Source organism: Antrostomus carolinensis, unplaced genomic scaffold (genome assembly GCF_000700745.2).
Source record: "Antrostomus carolinensis isolate BGI_N321 unplaced genomic scaffold, ASM70074v2 scaffold27560, whole genome shotgun sequence".
Lineage (NCBI taxonomy): Eukaryota > Metazoa > Chordata > Aves > Caprimulgiformes > Caprimulgidae > Antrostomus > Antrostomus carolinensis.
The window spans coordinates 946-15,466 of NW_010288130.1; positions in this window are offsets into that span (position 1 = coordinate 946).

The following is a 14,521-nucleotide window of genomic DNA, read 5'->3' on the forward strand; positions in this document are numbered from 1 at the left end:
TGCCCCCAGCCAGCAGCAGCTCACCTGCCAGCCAGCCCCTCGCCATCCTGCCGCCGTGGCTCTCTGTCCCCAGCTGCCAGGAGCCTCCCGCTGCGAGGAGGAAGGAGAAGCATCTGAGGAGGGGAGGAGAACAAAAGGACAAAATCAGAAAAATTAATAAAAGGAAATGTAGTGAATGGTAAAAACAAGTGGAGGAACTTTCCTGGGGCAGGGGGCAGGGGGGGCTTAGTATCATTTATAAGAGCTTTTCTTTCCTACAATTTCTGCAGAAATTCTGACTATGCACATGCTCATTTTCCTTTTCCCATCCCACACAAACCTGTTGTTATTTTACTTTCATTATTTCACTTTGTTCCATCAGAAATGCTGAATCACAAAACGGGGGTTGGTGAAAATGGTATTTATCTTACAGGAATGAGCCCCATATTATTTTAAAGATCCCTGCACTACCGCTGTTGTTATTATTATCATCATCATCATCATGCATCTTGGCAGGTTGAAAGGTATCTCGGAACAGTAAGAATTCAGCAGTAATTTAACATCCCACAGTGGTACTTTAAAAGCATCAGATAACATTTTGAATTTTAAGTCAGTACAAGTGTAAATAAATGGATGTACTCCCACATGTCTGTTGTTTTTAAACTTGTGATGATACTAAAATATTTGCCTAACAGCTTTGAGTCGCAACAGAATTTCAGCTCATATATACACATGCATGTGATATTGAATTAAACCATTTGTCATTCTTTTCCATAAAAGACACAATTTGGCTCTCAGCAAACCATTTGAAATAGAAATTATGATGATGATACCACAGCTCCATTTTATTTTATGGTAGTGTATTGATTGTCAAATAGACAATACGTGTATTTTTGTAATGGTCTAAAAGAAGATACTCTGCCTTTTTATTTCACAGTCCCTATGCTATTACTCACTTTCATTTCAATAAAGGATGGCATTTTTCAGAGATGCTACCATAAATTGCTTAATTTAATATGTTGCTACACAGAATAATAATGTTACACTAGAGAGCAGCACTTTGTAATTTGGAAGAAGTAATATTTTTCTTTTAAAATATTTCTTTATTTTAAATTAAAATTATCTCTCTGCTGTTTTCTAACTGAAGAATAATCTGATTATTAGAAATCTTTTTTTTTTTTCTTGCAAGCATCGGAACTTGGGTGTGACATAAAGAGGCTAATTAAAATGGGGAACAAATTAGATTAATTTCCACAGATATAAAAGTGTTATAAAAGTCTTGTTCTCAACAATGACTCCCTAACAGAACAATTTCATTTATGCCTAAGCAGTTTCCTTATTCTGTCTAGCAAGGATTGCCACTAGTGTCTTGCTGACAGGGTTTTTATTATTTCTTTGACAGTTTGATGGGAAGTCAGTGCTTGCTTCTGGGTTTGCAGCCTCTTCAAACCCGGATTATGAAGGTTACTATAAAAACATGGATGAAACGCTACTTCCCCAAAGCCCCATCTGTTATGGCACGCACCCCAATGTGGAGATTGCTTTTGTAATAAGAACCGCAGACAACGTGCTCCATATGCTATTAGACCTGCAATTCAAATACTCAGTCACTGGCAAAGAAGTCTCCCAAGCTGTGGAAGACAAGGTCAGTCAAAACATAGAGCAAGCTGCAGATTTGTCACAAGATGGTGTGATGTCTCTGGTTTTATGGGGTTTTTTTCTTCTGTGGCCACAAATTTCAACAGAACTAGATATTTTCCTATCTGTTTTTTACAGGGATTCAATCTGAAATTTGTAATGAGGGATCTCTAGTACATGCGAGACACAAATATAAGCATTATTTTGCATCACACAGAAAAAAGATCTTGCTGGAGTTTTATGATGTATTAATAGGGTTGGGCCACTTAGGATCCTTTGTCAGGTTGCAAAATGCCAGTATTTGCAAACTACATGGCAGAATTTGCTTTTCTTCCTAACAGCATGGAATGTTGCTGCACAGGTGTTCCACTCCATCTCCATTTCACAGGATAAACCCTTCATATCCTTCATACTATGACATGAAGGCAGTAGAACTGCTTTCATTGCATAAAGTTAAGACACACAAAGTTTGTAATTTCCTTTACCTTACCGCAGAAGTGGGTGCAAGAGACACTTGCCTCATGACAACGTGGTGTTTCTAGAAGGTGAAGGCAGAGCTAGATGACATACAGAAAAAAAAAACTTTCAGAAGAAAGTAAGATCAGGTATTTTATCCAAACACCAGCAGAAAGCTCCTCATATACACTGATTTGTTTTCCAGAATATGAGACACTGGATCTGCTGATACATGAGGTAAGGCATTCTCTTCAAGAACTTAATTTAGGTCTGAAAATACATGTGCTTTGCTGTACTAACCTTGGGGGATGCATGGGTTTAAACATAGCATCAATGTAGATGCCAGTGACAAGCAGCTGTGAGTAATACTCGGGGAGCTTTTTTTCTAACTTAATTGATTAAAAAATTGTGCTTTCATAAACTGCCTACTCCAAACATGTAACTCGTCTCCGTATATCCAATGATTTGTTTTAATTTGTGTGAAAAAAGTTATCATGAACCAGCTCAGGAGACTGAAATCCTCCCTCTCTCTAGATACTAGGAAGCGGAACACAAGGCCTCTGATTACAGTCTGACTCCTGTATCAGTGCAGACCCAGAGGTAAATTAGGGACATTCTTCTCTTCTGCCATTGCAGAAATTTGGCTCCTCTGTTCTAACTGCCAGCAGATCTGGTTGCTAGTTACAGTGTGTGTTCACGTGTGTTTTAGGCAATCCATAAGGAGAGGAGGGAGACAGCTGTTTGATACCTCAGAAATCCTCTGATGCCAAAAACTAACTCTACTTCATATAGATCCCTGCTGGTTCAGATCATGTTAAATGATCAACATGTTCAAAAACATCCGTGTGTGGCATTTGACCATCACTAGGAGACAGTCATTAACTGTGAGTAAAGGTGCAGTACTAGTAACACCCAAGTACTGATCTCACTGTGTGTCTAGGTAAAAAGGACATGAGTAACTCATCACACATCTTTGACATTTTTTGGTAATAATATGCCTTTCAATGTCGACAAAGTGGTGAATAGCAACATGTAATGTTCTTAACCATGCAGGGCCAGATTTTTGTAATGTCTAGCAATCTCAAACAGCGATGGGCCTGCTGCACTAACATCTAATATATGTTCAAATTACAGAATTGGACAACCAAGTAGTTTCTTAGGCATAGCTAGCAATTTGCACAATCATGGTATATGCATGCACAGCTGTAGTTAATGCATACTACTCCAAGACTAGGTACTGAAAATCTAATTCATAAGGCTAGTTTTGTAAAGGGACCTCTTTTTTCACCACTTAGAATTACCTTCCTTTCGATCTTTAATTCAGAGTAAGAAAACATGAGCACTCAAATAGCCATCAGTGCAAGCAAGCCAGCAGAATGGTAGCTTGATTGCGTGTACAATTTTCTGTAGGTATCTGAAAGCAAGTTAGTAATTTGGCCTTTTATTGCTTTCTCCCTGTACATATGCGTAGGTGGGTGCTTCTGTGCCTATATTAATTACTATATTGTATAATTACTTAATGCAATTAGAATGAATTTAAGAAATATAGAAAACCCAGAACCTACACTCTTGTTTTTCTGATCATTTCCCCTTTTTAAAAAATAAATTACTCGCCCCAGTTGCAAGAGCCAAGATATTCTTTACACTTGATGATTTAGCTACCTTATGTGTTTTTACTGGGGAAAAAAAAGCCCTCTATCATTTATCATGTCATCTTATCACAGTCTCTTTGTGAGACGCAAATAGCACACTAATGTTTTCTTTTGTTAGGGTGAGTTGGCAATCTCCTCAGAGATGGAGCAACTACAGACAGCTCTTTTTTTTATAATCTTTCTGACACTTGGATGAGACTGGCTTATCCATCAACATACAGTTGCTCAGTGGTAAGTCACATGCCAACAGTCAATCAATATGGATGGTGCTTCTTGTCCATCACAAAAAAACAGAATAGAAACTAAAGAATTTTTTTGGCAAATATCTTACCTTCTTGTGTAACTCAGAATAGCTTTTTATCATAAACTCGTATTACCAGTGTTATGAAAAGCAGAAAGAGCCTTGCATTTACCTTGCCAATTACTGCAGACTTTGAAAGATTTGTCTAAAATATGCATTCCCACTTCTTCCTTGCTTGCTTGGTTTTTTCTCCAGCTGTGTGTGCTGGTCAAATAGGTTTGCCAAGTGCACATAGTATCATCTCCTACTCAGAAGGCTAAGCTTGGTTTCTTGTGTCTTTTGGGATCAGAATTTGTAATAATAGAAGGGTACTGCTCTGAGATCAAGAGTGAGATGGTCACCAGAAGGAGCAGCAATTAACAAAGCAGCTTGCAATAAGAACTTGGAGAAAAGTTTTAGAGCAAGTAGTAGAGCCATCATGTTTGTGTTCACCTTAACTGAACTCATTTTCAGATGTGTCCATCAACCTACTCTCTATGGCTGTCTCATAATACCAAAAATGAAACTGAACACACAAAGTGAAAAGCCATCCAATGCTGGCAAATTATTTATTTGCTGACATACATTCAACTCTCCTCAGGAGCCTCCTGAGTGAGGCAAAGAGCCACTGGCTGATGGAGCTAACCAGGACTGGAGAGCTGACCAAAGGACAGGAAAGCTCTGCCTAGAATAAAGCCAGGTAGCGCTAGAAGGCAAAGCAAGCCCACACTTCTGAGATCAGTTCAGACTTCTGAGATATCAAGAGAGGAAGAAGAAATCTTGTTCAGACTAGGAGACATTGAGAGAAGCACTAGAGGTACATTGTGGTGAAGATCAATCAGAGCTTTACAGAATTAAATGCTCCTTTAGCTTCCCTTGATGGAAAACTAAAGCACCATGGAGATACTGTGATGTCTGTGATAAATATATGTCCTGAAGAGAGAAAGCGTTGCCTAGGGGATATAATGCAGTAATGCTAAATTACAAGCTGTTTTCCTGAAGGACAACACAGCTGTTTTCTTTAAAAAAATGTATGGGGGAGTCAAGCTGGACCTTATCTCATGTTTGGAGAAAAGAGGGTAAAAGTACCCACTGATTATATAAAAGCTGTCTTGCAGAACTAGTAGGATTTGAGGTGACAGATTATCTTTTGCCATCAGGTGCAAAATGCAGTGATTCACTAGGGAGCAAAAACATTGCCAGAAGATGCTGTGTTATGCAGCTGGGCTCCAAGACAGCCTCCCTGCTGGAACAGAGTGTGTTTGGGGAGGAACTGGGGAGCAGGAGAAAGGGAGATCTGTCATGAGCCCCAGGGAGGTTATGCATGGATGTGACTAGTGGAGTGGCCAGTTCTGCTTGGTCATCAGTCCCTTAGGTCTGGGGAGAGGAAAAAAAAACCAAAACCAACAGAGACTGAAAACAAAACTTGAATTACTGTCATATCTAAAAAGCTTGTAGTAATTGTTGTCAGCAGCAGGAGCCGTGAGCTTCCTGCAGGAAGGATGTCCTCTCTGTACCACCCTGTTATTCACACTGCAAAGCAGAAGAAGGCCTCAGTCATCCTGATAGTTTTATCCTCCCTGTTTTTTATATCCCCCTGTCTCTTATATACCTACCTGACATGCTGCCATCTGAGACATCAGGTAAAAACCTTTGATTTCTAAGCAGATGCCATTTTAAAGTAAGGCAAGATGGGGTGAGGAGGTGAAGGGAAAAAATCTGAATAGAATCTGAATAAGCATCGTGGGCTCAGCAAACGTGTCAGAAACAGCAAAAGTGAGTGATTGAATGAAGGAGATTATGTCAGATCACCTAATAATCTCAGATCTTTAGTTTGTCTTCAGGACCCTTTTCTCCATCTCTGAAATGAACATTAATTCTGTTAATGCTTCTCTTTATAAGCTGGCCCTATATGTCACCTAGTGTTTCACATTTCTGTGTAGGAGTTGCCTCTTGCCCCTGAGCCAGCAATCTCCTCTCTCTGGGTTAGAGACAGTCAACTATTTCCAGGGCAGAAGATGTGTCTAGCATTTCTTAATAGTAGCTTGTTAAGAAGCAAGAAACAACACTGAATAGTGCCAAAAAAAAGATGACCTCAGCTAGAAAGGTGGGGACGTGATGCCAGTGATGTTAAATGGTGTAAAAGGAAAAAAACAAGCTGATGCTTTCTTTTTCAGGCCACAGAAATTCAGAGAAAAATCCAACAGATAGGGAAAAAGATTGTGGATGGATGAGAAAGATTGGAAGCTTGTGTCACAGGTCACCCAGCTTTCTGGAGTTATGCAAAAGACCAACAGTGGGATGTCTTAACAGAGGCAAACAGGTTTGGGTTCTGGGTTGTGACTGCATTGGCAGGCACAATGGCTGAAGCAGGCTGAGGCGACAGCAGCAGTGCAGGAGGATTTGAAAGGAGATGTTATGTGCAGAGGGGATGAAGTGCAGGGGCTTGTAAGGAGTGGAGGGTAGCAGAGGGGGCAGGAAGTCACTCAATATAGAAGCTTCCAGAAGAATGGATGTTCATTCCCCTTTTGGAAGATATGCATAATACACAGATACAGGCTTAGAAACTAGTCCATGAAAGCTCAGGGTTATGGCACTGACTCTCTTGCAGGCTAGAAAAATAAATACTTGAAAGGAAAAGGCCTTCAGGGTAGGAGGGTTTGTTATTTGGGGTTTTTAACTGACAGAATCCGCTGCTGACTTGTAAGGTGGGGAGGTATTAACTCCTGAAAAGGAGGAACAAAAGGCAGGGATTGCAAAATCCTTCGAGAAAAAGCAAGGAGCATTGCAAGTAGAGGTGGGCTGGTCCAGAGCAGGGGGGTAAGGATATTCATCGAGTGCTCTGAGATGAAACATGCTGTGTGTTCGCAAAGGTGCCTGTCAGTCAAGTGGGGGAGCAACATTATGACAACCTCTCTTCCAGGAGCTGCAAAGACCAAGATATTTTTCCCTGCAAAGCCAGCCAAGAAATTACTGAAATGGTTGTTTCAACAATCAAAGCTAACTGGGAGAGAACAAAAGAACTCCAGATGCAGGTACACACACATCCATCCATCTGTCCATGTCCTCCTACGGCCTCCGATGAGCCAACTTGCACTTAAAGAAAGCCTCTTACATTGGTGAAAAAACAGGCAGCAAATTATTTTGCTGCTGTAAAACTTGAAATTATCTAGGTTTCAGGAAGGAGTGTGAAATGGCTGTAACTTGCATAAAAATTTCCAAGAGTAAAATTAAGTCTAATGCATGTGGAATAGCAGAAAAGAGGGTAGATTTCTTTTGAAGAAGCTATTCTCATTTCCTGAATACAGACTTGCTGTCTTACTGGCTACATCTCAAAGCATGTCTGCTGCGTGGGACAGACAGGCTCAGGTTCCAGAGAGGCTGTTCTGAAAGCCCACAAGGACACAATCTTGCTGCACTTACTGCTATTCACTTGTCACTAGTTAATTAACAAATACAAATGCAGAGCTGTGCTGAAATAAAAAAAGATACTTTGGTATGGAAAAAACTTAATATGAGGAAGTTGCTTGTCAAACAGAAAGGAATTTGTTGTTCAGCTGCACTCAAAACACAAGAAAAGAGAAAAAAACATTAATGTGTGCCAGGGCAAAAGTACCACTGTCTTGGCAAGAAAAAGAAACATTTGCAAGCTTCTGAGTTGGTATTTGAACAAAGGGGAAGAAAATTAACTAGAAAAACTGCCTGATGATTGCTGAGAAGAATCCTCCCCCCCACACACACACTGATTTTTGTGTTTTCTTATACCCAGATAAGACGGATGGATGGTACAACAAACAATATCTGACACACAAGTTATACAAAAAATATGGTATCAGGAACAAAATTCAAAATGGGCTGCATTCCTTGAATTCAAAGGCAATCAGATAAGTGGCAAAAATATAACCAACTACCACTATTTGTTTCTATCAGAAGACGTTAGATATTGAAAACAAAACTCTATAAGCTTTTTCATACAGTTGCTATCCCAGTATAGGCTGATACAAAGTAAACAAACCAAACCAAACCACCAAAACCAAACCAAGGCCTGAATCCCAAGCTGAAGATCAAGGTGAGAAGAAACCTTAAGTCTGGCTGTCACACATCTGAAGTAATAGGTTTTCTAGTGTTTGCTTTGGTCATTTTCCCTGTGGCTGTGATCTTTAGTAAATTAGTCCTAATCCTTCCTTCATCAAAAGTCTGTACTTCTTCAGTTTTATCCCAAGTTCCTAGTTGGCAACTTCTCAAATTGCTATTAACATTTCTTCACATATTGCAGGTAAGGGTCAGAATTCCCCATTGCTAAGATATTCATTTATATTTCCTTTTAATACTTCTCCTACACAAAACAAATACCTAAATATTTTCTGTGTCAAAATAAATATTTTAAAACATATATACTTGGGGCTGGTGGGAGGGGTGGGCTGCAATTGTTTGCAGTCCAGAAGCTTCACATTTCTGCATCCTTCCTAGCACAGCAGCTGCCAGGTCTGAGTGTGTGTGCTTACACCCAGCATCCCAGGTACACAGCACACCTAGGTCCTTCCCAGTGCCTGTGACTCCGGACCTACTCCCAGTTTGCTTCTAGACACTTTTAAAGCAAGAGCACCCTGTTCAAATCCTCAGTGTTTCAGCATTTGCTAAGAGGTACATTCTATTAGCGAACACTTTTCACTGCAGGTTAAAATTCTCAGGCGCAGATCATACAATGTGCAGAGATGTATTGGCTGGGAAAAAAAAACCCTGTCATACATAGCAGGACTACTGATAATGTGCAGTATATTACACTCCAGTAAAAACGACTAATATCAAAGCTAAACAGGAATGATTTGAATGGTTGAGACAAGTAGAATAAAATATGTATTTTAACTAAATCAGTTTTTAGGAATACCAGGCACAGGTTAATCCTTTATAAATATGTTCACAGAGTACATTAGACACCAGCCCGCCTACACGAAATGAATGCAGCACACACTCTGATGTATTACACAGGCAGGATAAATGAGGGAACTCTTCTGTGTTTGATCTGGTTCTGCTCTGTAATTCAGAGATACTGGAGATGGGTGGCAAGTTTCTCATTGATCCCAAAAGAACCAATACTGTTGAATCCTGTGAAATTTAAGCTTTGTAGAGGATTGGAGGCTATGCACGAAGGACACTGTAGCTTTAGGGGCATATTCTCTTCTTGGGAATGTGTGTAACTGGCATTCACAAGAGTTACACATCCTGGGAAAACTAAGCCCTGTAGCTTAACAATAGTGAAAATGCATACCTGGCTCCACAGGCAATTATATCACTCTCATTGCTACATCTGCATCCAGTTATCAAAGGATAGATTTCCAGCAGATAATAAATGAACCTGGAAATGAATGTCTTGAGAATTTTTAAATAATGCTAAATCTGACACACATCAGCATTTAAAAATGCAGCAAAATACAGTCAGAGCATCAATCCAAGTCTAAGATATTTCAGATAGAAAACACAGAGCTAGCACATAGATGTGGAAATAATAAATTCCAGGGTTTTTTCTTCCCCATTCTTTCCAGCTTTTTAAACCACTTAGACCAGTCCCTGCTTCTCTGAACTATATTTTGCATATGGTAGAGGTGTTAATGCACAGTTACTGCACAACAGGGTTGTGAATTTTAGTTAATGAAAGCTTTTAAAGGCACAATGAAATCCTCAGATGAAAGGCAATGAAGAAGTGCAAAGTATTATTACAGCCTAGCCTAAGTTTTACTGAGAGCATTCTTACACACGATGGACACAGCATAAATATGTATTATGGCTGATAACCTCCCTGTAAAGGCTAATTCCCACTCCTGAGGCTGCCAGAGGCAAGGGGTGGCAGTCTTATAAGACTTAATAAAGTCTCATAATGTTTTCATCCTATTCCTACCCCCAGGAGCTAGAAGAGGACCCCTGTATACATTCTGAATTCTTAATGAATAGCACAGCTATCTCGGCATATTGCGTGCACAATTAGATCACAAGGATTGCAGACCAAGATGGTTCAGTGAACCCTTAAAGGCAGAGGCAAATATAGGAACTACAGAAAATGTTCTAGTTCCAAACAGCAGTGTGCTATACAGTAAGTTTATACTGTGTGTTTGTATGCTATCTATGGAAGAGGTAAGCAAAGGGGTAGAAATCTGCTTGTAATTTTCCTTTATATTTTTTTCTAAAATCCAAGTAATTGTTTGTGCATAATAACAAAAAGGAACAATTAAGATGCTCTGTATTTTGCAAAGGTGAGAAGGGGATAGCTGTCAATGGGATGTGAATGAAAACCCCAGTAACCCATTTGGAAAAGATCTAGCACCAGAATAAATGTACAACAGCTTACCAGGCTGAGAGGGGACGGGATCTGCTGGCCTGAACGATGGTTTGATCTGTTACGATGGAAGTGAAGTCTTCAGTTTGAAAAATACCATTCTGCTTCCTGGGTCTGCAAGAGATAACATTGTTCTAAAGGCTGCATCCCTCTGATCAGCTGCCCTGTTTCAGTGATCATAGCCTAAGTGTCTGTAGCCTCCTTCTTTTTCTGTCTCTGTTCAGAGAAAAGATTGCAGCTTCATTTTGGTTATTACTTGCATGTTTTTCTTAACAGTTTACTCTCAGCAGCTTCTGATTTAACCTTACGTGTTCTGAGGTTCAGGAAAATACTAAAAAAATATTTTTTAGATTGGTATCTAATGTTTTCAAAGTAATAGCAGGCACCTCACACATATATCTCATGTTCCACCCTTTTGGTAAATGTATTCTAAGACTCTTAACTTACCTGCTTTAAAAGGACTGGCATGTTGAACCAGCTGGCCTTTTTCCACTGCTATAGCTTTTCATGTTATATTCTGCTGCTCCAATTTCTGTATTTTCCCTGCGTTTTGCAAGACAAAATGCAAGACAAAATGCAGAAGTTTAAAGGCTCATAATGTTTATGTGACAAAATCTTACTGCTAAGTACAGTATTACTGACGGTCTAGTTTAATGCAATAACATAATGTAATTTAATTATAGTAATAGTGCACAGTAACAATCTTACTACTTATGTCAGATTGTGAGACACTCTCTTAAAAGCTTCATCATTATTATTTAGTTTTTAGGTTTAGTTCCACAGTATCCCCCCTTCACACACATTAAATTAATTTCATAGGTGTAGAAGAAGAAACATTAGGTAAATTGCTCCCATTTTGCCACTGTAAGATTCCATAAGAATTCACAATACTAATTGAAAACGTATTTTCATCATGAGACAATAGGCTGCCAGCCTGTGGTGAAAGCTTGTAGCCTTCTAGGCTAAGTCCTCAGACCTGCATGCTGCAGTTAAAAAAAAATTAAAAAATTAAAAAAAAAGCCCAAGCCAAAAAAGAAAGTGGCTCATTCCAACAAGCCTACTTTTTGTATTTGTGTTTACCTGAGAGCTTTTAATATAGATTGATACAAATTCCTGTGCCAGCCATGAAACTATTGTAGTTCAGGGCTCCAGCTTTTTTAGCCCACGGCTTCCACTGATTTCAGCTGTGGCTGACAGCAGTTCTGAAAATCCAGCCCACAATATCTCCTATTTCTAAAATGTTTTCTATCTGAAGACCACAGAATTTTCTATCAGTGTTAATTTAGCCTCACCAACAGCTCCAGAAAGACAGAAAAACACATCTTCAGCCAGCACAGCTGTATGCAAAGTGAACATCTGTCCATTGCCAAATTCAGTTTAGCTAGTAATAAAAAAACCCCACACTTTATTTTCTCTTCCAGACAGGATCAGACTGGAAGTGAAAGCCCAGAGAGGATTTCCATGCTGTAAAAAGGGAAACTGGGAGAGACTGAATTTCCTAAGGTCACTGAGGAAATGTGTGGCAGTGCTAGGAAAAGAACTCAGCACTCAAGCAGCCGAGATACTATCTTCACAGCCAAAAATGGATGTTTTTTCTCTGCAGCGTGACAGCATTAGCTCTGTCATGGTGACATAGCAGCACAGACAGAGCAGGCTCTGTGGATTTTGTGGCAATGAAGTTAGAGAAGGTTAATTTCTGGTTGGCAGAGAAATGCCTTTTTGTAATTGCATCGTGGCAAAAGCGCTTCCTGCCTTATTTCAGTAACAAGAAGGTAGATAACGTGAATTAGCTAAATCACTGCAAACCACTGCTTTTTAGAGGGGGTAATGAAGGTATTCCCTTTTTCTTGAAACTATGGAAACTGCAAAATAGTCCTGCCACATGCTGACCTGTTGCTGATCATTTACTAGCTCACCCGAGGTTTCGTAAGACCCAATTGTATATATTTTTCAGTGTACACACTTATTTATATGTGAGGCTAAAGTCACAAAGGGTCCTGGGCTCAGTACTGCAATGCTTGAGTCTTAGGGGCTCTTTCAGCTTAAGAAACCCATAGCTCCACAAAATCCAGTATCTCTGCAGAGAAGTAGGTTGTGTGCAAGGGACTTACATTTCTGCTTCTTTCAAGAGGCTTGGAAGATGACTCAGGTGGATGGACACATTTCTCTTCCCTTTGACTTCACAACATGTATAAGTGTGTGGAAGTATCCATGTCGATGGTCCCTTTCAGTGCAACATACCAGCATAAGGAGGAGATATATTTTGCTAGACTTCCCCACTCCTTTTCAAGCCTCAACAGTATATTTAAGAGCAGTTCTGTTCTGTGAAAGACTAAAATTCACAGTCTTTTTCTATTTGATTTTGGGTAGATGCTTGGACCCAGGATCAATCTTTAGCAGCAAATATTTGCTAAAAGCTATCCTATTCATTGTTTACAATACCAAGGGCCACCTGTCAAATCTATAGCACCTTTGCCAGCTACAGAAACAATTATATGCCAACTCACTTTTGCATTAATTTTATCATGCAGCAGAACCCCTTTCTCCAGTCAGCTTTTGCTGCTGCAGCAAGACCCTGTACTCAGTGGAAACCTGGACTTTTGATAGAAGTGGCACCATTTTTACACCCTTATGCCTTGGTGTTATTCATACTGCATAGCATTTGCTGCCAAAAGCCTCTGCATTCCTTAAAGCTTTGTCTTAGAAGAAGAAAGAAATCCAGGTCAAACTCCCTGCATCAAAGCAAGCTGGTGGGGGATTTCAACCTTTGTCTTAGCACCATGTTTTAGGTTCTGAAGATTTAAGGGTGCTAAGAAAACATTGTCCTCTTTGCTGTGTTTTGCATGAAATTTTATAACAACTAGAAAGCAAGAAGTTGCTCCTAGCCTAAGATCTACTGCAGTAAATTAGGTCACCTCAGCTGCTTTTGTAGACAAGACGATGCACATACAGCAAAGTCATCTCTTCCTTGCATTGTTAACATTGTTCCCTTGCCTCTATGTGTTGGTTTGGAAATGAACCTAGAGCTACTGTCTACTTAAAGTGAAACTCCTGATTATGAGTCTCTCTGCTATTTTTTTATTATTATTATTTTTTTTTACCATTCAGGTGCAGTGAACAACTTCTGTGCTGCTGTGAGCTTGACTCCTAGCCTCAAGATCTCACCCTCCCTAGTGTTGTCTGGATATCAGGTTTTTCAACCCCCAGTCCTTCCTCACAGGTAGGAAGCACATCACAACTCATTAGTAATTTACTGCTACAGTAATTTTTATAATTACTGCCAGGAGGCCTCATTAAATTTGATCTAATGAATAAATATTGTATTTTTCAACGTGATTACCAGAACAGCTTAAGCTGAGTGCCATAAACAATTATTTTCTTCAATACGCAGTATGTCAGTGAGTATTGATTTTTATTTTGTAAAGAATTTACTGTATTCCTATCCATGGCTAGTAAGTAATAAATAACCAGCCCTGTGAAGTGCCAATCGCCACAAAGCAGATGGCAAAACAGAAATTGGGGTATCTGTTGCAAAAAATGAAATAATGCACATTAGTGAAGATAGAGGGTTTGTCTGGAGGTCAAGGGGGAGTGCTCCACTGTGAGTCTCTCTCCTAGCCCTCAAGAAAGCAGCCTGTTTTAGTCTGGTGCCCCTGATTTGTCAGGAACACCAAAAAATTTAGGATGTATTAACAGGCTGCAACACAGCATTTTATCTCAGAGAACTAACATGCCTTATGTTTCATTTGCTTTTAGATCAATTGATCAGATTAAACATTCTTCTGAGAGGTTTAAGACAAATATAGAAATATGTAATATGCTGAACATGAACCTATAGTTCAAAACAGGGCTGCAAATTATATTTACTTTCCAGCATTTTACACCTTTTTCAGCAATTGCAGACTTTAGCATACAAACCTCTTTGAACTGTAACAAAAGACATGCATTGGCAGTGTCTTAGGATATACATCAGAGGAGCTCAACATAAGGAGAAAACCCTTGAAATTTCTGTCATCTAAGAATGTTTTCTGCACCTCCAGCTATAGTACCACATTACATAGATCCAATTCCCTATCTTGAGCACTACTTAAATAATTTTAAAGTAAATTTATCTACATCAACAAATAGCACTGCTGGCCTGTGCCATCAGTTTTGTTGTTTAAGCAAGTCTTTAATTTAGGGAAA